Source organism: Esox lucius, chromosome 10, assembly GCF_011004845.1.
Source record: "Esox lucius isolate fEsoLuc1 chromosome 10, fEsoLuc1.pri, whole genome shotgun sequence".
Classification (NCBI taxonomy): domain Eukaryota; kingdom Metazoa; phylum Chordata; class Actinopteri; order Esociformes; family Esocidae; genus Esox; species Esox lucius.
Window position 1 is genome coordinate 27666993 of NC_047578.1, and position 10776 is coordinate 27677768.

Sequence of the window (10776 nt, forward strand, 5' to 3'; positions counted from 1 at the left end):
TTGGGAAATACCCACAATATGTGCAGTTTTGTTAGGCTATTTCTTTGCAGTATATTCTATAAATCTCTTTTCCAAAATGATGTGCCAGCATCTCTGCCATCTCTCCTATGTATATTCGACTAGCATATTTCAAAGTTGGTTGGGGTTTTAATTTAGGCTACGTTAAGCAATCATACAAAAGCGCGGGTGGTTGGGGGTTGGTGTGGTGGGCATTCATAACCCTTCTCCAATCTCTATTGAGGACTGCAAGCTCTGGCAAACTACAGAAACATTTGCGTAGCTCATGTTGACCAGTAGTATGTGCCACTGAAGGTATTTCACTCTAGGGACAAACAGAAACAAATTTAAAAGGGGGGTCAAATTTTGGCATGGCAATTTTTTTGTCTGGCACACCTCAGAAATATTTGGTTAGCTCATGCCGACCAGTAGTATGTGCCACAGAATGTACCCTGCAAAATAAAATGAAGGGAACACGTAATAATTAAAGTATAACAACAATATCAATCTGTCCAGCATAAGCAATTGTGAATCAGTGTCACCTGTTCTGATGCAAATTAAAGTGAAAACAGGTGCACTGGAGCGGCAACAGCAAGACAACCCCCATAAAGGGAACGTTTTTTGCAGGTGGTGGCCACAGACAATTGCTGTTTCCTTATCCTTCCTGACTCTATTTTTGCATTTTGTAGTGTCCATGTCACTACTGGTAGCATGAGGCAGCACCTGCAGCCCATTCAGGTTGCACAGGTAGTCCAGCTCCTCCAGGATGGCACCTCCATACGTGCTGTTAGAAATCGGCCGTTTTGTATAGTGGTTGTAATAATTAGCATACCCGTTTGTCAAGGGAGAGAGAAAGTATATTATTTATTGCAGCATTAGAAAGTCTTGTTCATGAGGTTACGGACCTGGTCTTCCTTACACAACCTCAATCTCATCTCAGTCAATCTCTTCTCACTGTAATGTTGGTTACCAGCTAGCCTATACATTAAGGGCGTTTCTAACTTTTTAGGAGTCAACCCCCATGCCATATGGCCATCGTAAACATTCCTGTCATTAGAGCACTACCTACTGAGAGATAATCTAAACAGAGAGGTTTCTGTTGTTCTCATTATCTAGGCACATTCACTTCCAATGAAACGTACATTCATATTGTAATTGTTAATGCTCAGATTCTACAGTGCCTTCGCAAGAAGGTTTGCTGTGTCTCCCAGGACATGTCTCAAAAGCATGGAGGAGATACCAGGAAACAGGACGTTACACGAGGAGAGCTGGACAGGGCCGTCGAAGGGCATAAACCCATCAGTAGGACTGGTATCTGCTCCTCTGTGTGAGGAGGAACAGGAGGAGCACTTATGGAGTTAGATGTGTCTCAATATTCGTAAATATATCTAGAATATGTGTGTGTATAACTCACAAATAAAAATAGGATTTGTAAATGTGAAAAAATATTTTGTAAAAAAAAACATCTGTAAATATGTAAACATGTTTCACAAATATAAATACATTTTGTGAGTATGTAGAAACATATTTCACATATAAAACTGTAAAAATCTGTAAAACATTTACAACATTTGCTTAACATTATCCACATTTTCCTTAGGTCGACAAGTTCTTGTGTGCGTGGTTTCAGTCAGAGGACTCGTTTGGTGGGACTTATGGAATATCCGGACTGAAGCCTGTTAGATTGGAGTCTATAGGTAGCTAGGACACGTTTTTCCTGAAATGTGAGTATAGCATTTATTTGTATATTATTTGACTGCATCACCAATGGGTAATACAAAGCTGTGGGTGTTTTTGACTTCAGGCAACTAACATAAGCACAGTTAGTTAAGTCAGCCTACATTTGGCTACTATAGCTTAACTAAAGTAATGAAGATATCTAACCCGACAACGTAACTGATTAGATAACGGTATGTTGTTGACTTGCACAGCTGCATTTGGTTCATTCAGTATGAGTCTTGCACATCGTGCTAACTTTAGTGTTTATAAACCGAAAACTATGCATGATTTAGACCTAAGAATGTGTGTAAGTACAGAGTGATAGTACACCAACATCATGGTCCACCTACATCTTTAGTTTGTTAGAAGTGTATGTATTTTATATTTGGAAAGTATTGGTCGCCACTTGTCAACCTTTCATCACACATCCAATCAGAGATAGAATTACAGTGGATATAAAAAGTCTACAGACCCCTATTAAAATGACAGGTTCTTGTGATGTAAAAGAATGAGACAAAGATAAATCATGTCAGAACTTTTTCCACCTTTAATGTGACCTATAATGTGAACAATTCAATTGAAAAACAAACTGAAATCTTCAAGAGGGAAAAATTAAAAATAAAAACCATAACCTGGTTGCCTAAACGTCTACATTGTCATAATGCGCAATCGAAATTATAGATGAATAGATCAAAGACAATTTTTGTTATTATTTTTGTTCCATTTGATATCCGGGGCTATTCATAAAAGATCCGGGGCTATAGCCCCAGACGCCCAGGGCTAACGACGCCACTGTCCGTCACACAACCTCAAGGAAATAGGTTCAGTTCCTTTGCAGTATTTTTTTTCACAAGGTGACACACAGGTGAACATGGCAAATTCTGGTGAATTTACCAAACCTGTGGCTTTTTAAATTGCAATTGTATCTCTGTATAAATAGTGTCTGTGTATAAACAGTCAATTAGTTTGTTAGCTCTCATGTGGATGCACTGAGCAGGCTAGATACTGAGCCATGGGGAGCAGAAAATAACTGTCAAGAGACCTGCGTAACAAGGTAATGGAACATTATAAAGACGGAGAAAAAAAAAGGATATAAAAAGATATCCAAAGCCTTGCAAATGCCAGTCAGTACTGTTCAATCACTTATTAAGAAGTGGAAAATTCAGGGATCTATTGATACCAAGTCAAGGTCAGGTAGACCAACAAAGATTTCAGCCAAAACTGCTAGAAGAATCGTTCGGGATACAAAGAAAACCCCACAGGTAACCTCAGGAGAAATACAGGCTGCTCTGGAAAAATACATTGTGTTTCCTTCAAGGAGCACAATATGACGATACTTTAACAAAAATGACCTTTATGGTCATGTTGCCAGAAAGAAGGCTTTACTGCGCCAATGCCACAAAAAAGCCCAGTTACAATATGCCCAACAACTCTTTGACACGCCTCACAGCTTCTGGCAACTTGTATTTTGGAGTGACAAGACCAAAACAGAGCTTTATGGTCACAATCATAAGCGCTATGTTTGGAGAGGGGTCAACAAGGCCTATAGTGAACAGAATATCATACCCACTCTGAAGCTTGGTGCTGGCTCACTGATGATTTGGGGGGTAGTGAGCTCTAAAGGCACAGGGAATCTTGTGAAAATTTATGGCAAGATGAATGCAGCATGTTATCAGAAAATACTGGCAGACAATTTGCATTCTTCTGCATGAAAACTGCACATGGGACACTCTTGAACTTTCTATCATGACAATGACCCTAAGCACAAGGTCATGTTGAACCTCCAGTGGTTAGTGCAGAAAATGGTGAAGGTCCTAGAGTGGTCATCACAGTCTCCTGACTTTAATGTCATTGAGCCACTCTGGGGAGATCTCAAATGTGCGGTTCATGCAAGACGACCAAAGAATTTGCATGACCTGGAGGCATTTTGCCAAGACGAATGGGCAGCTATACCAACTGCAAGAATTTGAGGCCTCAAAGACAACTATTACCAAAGACTGCACGCTGTCATTGATGCTAAAGGGGGAATACACAGTATAAAGACTTTTGAACAGGGGTCATTTTTTTTTGTTGCCATTTTTTGTTTTATGATTGTGCCATTCTGTTATGACCTACAGTTCAATGAGAATCGCATAAGAAATAAAAGACATGTTTTTCCTGCTCACTCATGTTTTCTTTACAAATGGTATATACACTCACCTAAAGGATTATTAGGAACTGCATACTAATACTGTGTTTGACCCCCTTTCGCCTTCAGAACCGCCTTAATTCTATGTGGCATTGATTCAACAAGGTGCTGAAAGCATTCTTTAGAAATGTTGGCCCATATTGATAGGATAGCATCTTGCAGTTGATGGAGATTTGTGGGATGCACATCCAGGGCACGAAGCTCCCGTTCCACCACATCCCAAAGATGCTCTATTGGGTTGAGATCTGGTGACTGTGGGGGCCATTTCAGTGAACTAATTTCAGTGAACTCACAGTGAACTCATTGTCATGTTCAAGAAACCAATTTGAAATGATTTGAGCTTTGTGACATGGTGCCTTATCCTGCTGGAAGTAGCCATCAGAGGATGGGTACATGGTGGTCATAAAGGGATGGACATGGTCAGAAACAATCCTCAATTGGCACTAAGGGGCCTAAAGTGTGCCAAGAAAACATCCCCCACACCATTACACCACCAGCCTGCACAGTGGTAACAAGGCATGATGGATCCGTGTTCTCATTCTGTTTACGCCAAATTCTGACTCTACCATCTGAATGTCTCAACAGAAATCGAGACTCATCAGACTAGGCAACATTCTTCCAGTCTTCAACTGTCCAATTTTGGTGAGCTCGTGCAAATTGTAGCCTTTTTTTCCTATTTGTAGTGGAGATGAGTGGTACCCGGTGAGGTCTTCTGCTGTTGTAGCCCATCCGCCTCAAGGTTGTGCGTGTTGTGGCTTCACAAATGCTTTGCTGCATACCTCGGTTGTAACGAGTGGTTATTTCAGTCAAAGTTGCTCTTCTATCAGCTTGAATCAGTCGGCTCATTCTCCTCTGACCTCTAGCATCAACAAGGCATTTTCGCCCACAGGACTGCCGCATACTGGATGTTTTTCCCTTTTCACACCATTCTTTGTAAACCCTAGAAATGGTTGTGCGTGAAAATCCCAGTAACTGAGCAGATTGTGAAATACTCAGACCGGCCCGTCTGGCACCAACAACCATTCCCTGCTCAAAATTGCTTAAATCACCTTTCTTTCCCATTCTGACATTCAGTTTGGAGTTCAGGAGATTGCCTTGACCAGGACCACACCCCTAAATGCATTGAAGCAACTGCCATGTGATCGGTTGATTAGATAATTGCATTATCGAGAAACTGAACAGGTGTTCCTAATAATCATTTAGGTGAGTGTATATTACCAATTCTCCAAGGCTATGCAAACAGTTGAGAATGTTAGAAATCTGCCGTTTTGTATAGTGGTTGAAATAATGATTGCGTACCCTGGTTAAGGAAGAGAGTAATTCAATTATCTATTGTTAATGAGGTTACATAATTGGTCTGCATACTCCATGTCATCTCACTCAATCTCAACTCAGTCTCAAAGAAACTTCCGGTCGTACGTCTACTTATAGACATCCCAACCTGGAATACACATCTCAGTACTATAAGCCCATTGGCTAATTACTGTTGCGCTTTGACTGAACGTGACTTCCTGTGTACGGATATTCTTTTGTAATCTAAACATAACAAGCATACATTCATATACTTCAACAAGCACAACTGTATAATTCATTGACAACAAAACAACGGAAACCAAAATCACCAACTAGGGAGGCACCGAAACCATTATTTTTCAGACTGAGTACATGTTCTTATATTTGGGTACTTGCCAATACAGAGTACCGATACCAAGTACTCAAAGCTGCACTAGGTAGGGTTTTTTCATTAAAAAACAAAAGTTTTGTCCTCTATAAACGTTATGGACTGGGTTCTGGTGTTTCCACGATTCTTTCGTCTTTTCACTTGACAAAAAAGTCAGTTATTGTCACGAATATTGATAGTTACTGTAAAAAAAAAATGTTGTGATATGAAATGAAATAGCTTTGTCAGTGTAAAGTTTGTCTTCAGTCTCGCTAGAAATTTCTCAATTCTTATGCCTTTTCCAAGTAAGATACTAGTAGGCCTATTTCAGGCTAATAAGCCATTAAAATGGCCAGTGGCAAAAGCCATACAGTTCATTGATGCTAATTGTGGTGGAAGTAAACTTCATAAGAAATGTTAGTCAGTTTCACAAAATGCTTAGTGGTGTCTAGCTAAATATTCAAACTTGGCATGATAATGCATGACAAAATGATCTAATGTTGAGACACAATTTTATGACAAGTTAGTGTCCCAACTTATTTAATATAAATCCCTACTAACCTAATTACTCCCCCTCAATTAATCATTCTTTAAAACTGTTTATGAATCGCCTACCAAATGAATAACAATCCCTCTCCAAACCTAATACGCAAAAGCAAATTAACAACAATAACATTAAAACTGCATTTTCTTTATATTAGAAAGGTTCTCTACGCTAACCATTTCTGAATGTGCTCCATCTTATAAAATGATTTACTTAATATAATGGATAATTTAAATAGTATTTTTTTTAATTTATATTTTACCCCACATAGTTTTCCTTAGAAAATATAAACAATATACACAAACCATCTCAGGCATTTATTTTAAGTGTTATTTTTACTGCCTAATGTATACAACGTTTCTCCGCAGACATTTATTTTGAAGGCACTGTGGATACACTGAATGAATAAGCTGTTGAACTGTTGTGAGCAATGAAGCAAAATATTAAGTGTCTGTAGCATGAGCTGAAACTGAAAGTTGCAAGTAGAAGAACAGGAAATCTTATTTAGGCTGTTGCTGGGCAGAGAAAGATTTAGCATGTCTGTCTTTGACAAACAGGAAACAGATTAACAACACACACACATAAGTCTGGACAGGGCTGAATTAAGAATAGACACAAGACAGAAACCACAAAGGGCAAGATGACGCTTGTGCTGCATTTACACATATAAGGTATAGAACATAAATTGAACCAATGGCCCACATGCTTGGCATATTCAACCCCCCCACTTTTAGGTGTGTATAAATAATGCTGATGTGACTGTTGAATTTCAGACATTGTGCGGCGACACTTGTCTCCAAAAGCTTTTGTATTAAAAGGAATATGCAGTACGGTAATTGACCTGACTCCTGGTGTTTTTTTCTCCTTTCCAACAAACCAACTCGGGATGTGTTAGACTTCAACAGCACATTACGAAAACCGGAGGTCTTATTGCTGCTGCCGAATCTCTAACGTTGCCTGCCTGACGCTAATCCATTGTAGCTATCGAGTGGTGAAAGTTAGCTAGCTTCTTTGAGTTGTCGCTCAGTCAATGGCTACCTTAATATCAATGTGACAGCCACTTACAGACAGTTCAACACAAACATGCGCATACACAGACGGTTACTTTTCTCTTACCTCACTAAATAGTTTGATAGTCTGAAAGTGCAGGAAGTTATTTCTTTGCACTGTGGCTTGTGCTATTACAAACTGCGCGATTCATTGAATCTTTTCATGCTCTGCTCTTTAATTTTTTTCTGCCCGCGGGCTGTCTCTGGACATTTTATTTCGCTTCTCCAGTGTTGGAGTTAGCTGTTGTTGTGGTTCTGCGCTGCTAGGATTAGCATAACTATTGAATTCTGTGCTGTGTTGTGTCTAATAATGTTTGACCATAAATGTGGTTATTGTAATAAATGTGTGCTTTTCCTTTCCTCCTCTTGACAGTTTAGCAGCCTACACTCTACTTGCGTCATTGCTGACATCTCCGTCGTCCCGCTCTACCAATCTGAGTTCTGTATTCTATGCTGAGCTCAGAGGCGACACAACCATCGAGTTTCACTTAATGTTTCCACAACGTGGTATTGGCTTATTTCTATAAGTACAAGTACATGCGCTCAGTATCGGCCCGATACTGGTATCAGTGATTCCCTATCACCAACCGATTGAGGGCTCGATTCAAATCCACACCGAAAATCTAAGTAAACAATTGCATTCACACCCAGACAGCAGCTGACTCCTGCGGCGGATCCGGCGTTGTTAAGGCAAGTCCTCATACCAGTCACACTCAGCGCCTTTGCACCAGATCCAAAACGCATGTTTTTAGCGATGGCTAGTTCGAAGGACCTGGCCCTGATTCGGATAGGATGCACCTGCCGCAATATCTATGGTCGCGTGCAGCTCGTGTTTCCATTTGAAGCATTTGGGATGTTGGTCATATCAACCGTCAAAAACTAGGAGTTGTGCGGCATACTGGTGAGGTAAAGTTTGCAAGTTTAATGTTTGCTGAATGCCAACAACAAATGTGCGTAAATAATGTTACATTATGTTACAAATACCACCTGTATTTAGAAAGGTTATCTTTTGATTGTAATTCATGTTAAATAAATTTGGTTAGCTAAATGTAGCAAGCCCAACTCGACAGTATTGAGCACTAGTAGCTAACCATTTTACTAGTTGTATTAGACTAAATTGAATTGGTTTGGTCTAGGAATTTTATTTTTGTAAACCCTCACTTTAATCCCATCAATAAATTGTACAGTAAAATGTACCCAATGTCAACTTAAACATAGAACATTAGCTATACTTTCTAGCGACCTACAGTTAGTAGCCAAGGGTTTGTCATTAACATTATTTGCTAGCTAGTTTTCTATGCTGGGATGATGACTATTATAGGGCTAATAGATGGTATCATAGATGGTAGCTGGGGGTGGTGGTCCAAGATGGTTGTCACTCAAAATGGGAAAATCTGGGAAAAGAAAAAGAAGAAATGGTCCTCAAATGGAGGCTAATGCTAAAAAACCAAGCCTGCCAAGAACTTCTGATGGACAACATGCATGTGTCACGACTCCTGGGCCTCAGGACAGAGGTAAGATCCAGAAGCAGATACAGACACCGGGGTAAAAGGACAATGATGATGGTTATTGTAGTGGTCTGAGATGATAGCGGAGATACGTAAGAAGTACGTAGGTGGGTATGAATGTATTGTCGGAGGGTGGATAGTGGATAGCAGTGGTACGAAGTCCGGGAGGCAAGAATGGTCAGAAAATCAGGCAGAAATCGGTCAACAGAGCGGGGAGTCAGTCCAGGCGGAGTTCGATAACGGGAAGGCAGGAAGGTGGTTGGGAGGGAGGTACAGGACGGGTCTTGGAACAAGGGGGTGGCTGTACAATAATCCGGCAGGGACTGAAAGCAGAATTCTCCTATTTATAGGGAGAGTGGTAATCAGCCCCCCAGGTGTGTAGACTGGTGCAGGTGCTCAGGATCAGTGGTGATTACGGGTGCCTTCGTGGAGTGCCGGGAACAAGGAGACTGGTACTTGGGGAGATGTAATGACAGACAAACAGCTCAGGAGGGCTGAGTCCTGACAGCATGACTACTTGAACCACGATGCTGACTCTGCAGAATTCTTGCTGTGTGAGGAAGAATTACCCTGTCTTCCAGAAACCCCTGCCATCAAACAAAGCAAGACGGAGAGTGTTGACACAACTGCCATCCTCTCACAACTCGGAGAGCTTTCGAGGCTGATTAACAATTGCTCGGATCTTTTATCTAAAAATGTAGTTGATTTACTTGATTGTGAAAAAGTCGAATTGGTTGATTTACAGTGCATATTAGACAACATATATAAACCTAAAGCTGAATGGGCATATATTAGATCACGCAGAAAATGGATTGAAAAGGGTGAACAAAACTCAGTGTATTTTTTCAGATTGGAAAGACAGCAAGCTAAAAACAACCAAATTCAAAAACTATCCAAAATCTTTACCTAATATAAACCAGTTGAGTGATTTAGATAAACACTTTTGTGATGCCTCTGTCACATTAAAGGAGATAGAGGAAGCTTTTAACTGTTTAAAAACCAACAAATCTCCCGGAACAGACGGTCTGAGCTCAGAGTTTTACAAGCTTTTTATTCACAGTATAGCACCATTCTTGTTAAAGGTATATGAGGAAAGTTCAGAAAAACTATTACTTCCAGCCACATTAAGTCAAGGATTAATAACTCTTATACCAAAATTAAATTATATTAAATAATGATTATAAAATAATAGCTGCAGTCCTAGCAAAAAGATTAAAGTATGTTTTGAACTTTATAATTGACGAAACACAGTCAGGATTTATGCAGAAGAGACACATTTCTAATAATATACGGCTAGTGTTAGATATGTTAGACTATTCAGAATTAATTGACAGTGATGGCTTCATTTTCTTTTTAGATTATTACAAAGCCTTCGACACATTGGAACACACATTTTTATTTCAGGCTCTTCGGAAAATCAGCTTCGGCGACCTTTTCTGCAGAATGGTCCAAATGCTATATATAAACGGAAACAGCTCAATTAAGCTAAGTAATGGTACTTCACCTAGATTTTTATAAAAACGAGGAGTTTGACAAGGATGTCCAGTTTCCCCTTACCTATTCCTAATTGCAACACAATTCACGTACAATTCACGAACATGTCAACAGTTCTTTAAAGGGTATCACAATTGGTAACACTAAATTAAAATTAAGTCAATTAGCGGACGATACAGCTTTATTCTTGAATGATTCTTTACAAATTCCAGTGGCTTTGGGTATTCTTCTGTCCTTCTCTAAAGCTTCTGGATTAAATCAAAATTTTAATAAATGTGAATTGCTACCTATTAAAAATTGCTCTCTTACCTCAATTCAGGGTATTACTGTTAAAAATAGGGTAACATATTTAGGTATACAAATTACTAAAGATGAATGTAGATCTCTTCCATGAACTGCCACCTTAACGTGGTAGAGGGGTTTGAGTACCCGAGTGACCCTAGGAGCTATGTTGTCTGGGGCTATATGCCCCTGGTAGGGTCTCCCAAGGCAAACAGGTCCTGGGCGACGGGTCAGACTAAGAGCGGTTCAAAAACCCTTTAATGATGGAAACCATTTTGAGGACCGTGACGTCGCCCGGTATGGCGCAGCCGGGGTCCCACCCTGGACCCAGGCCC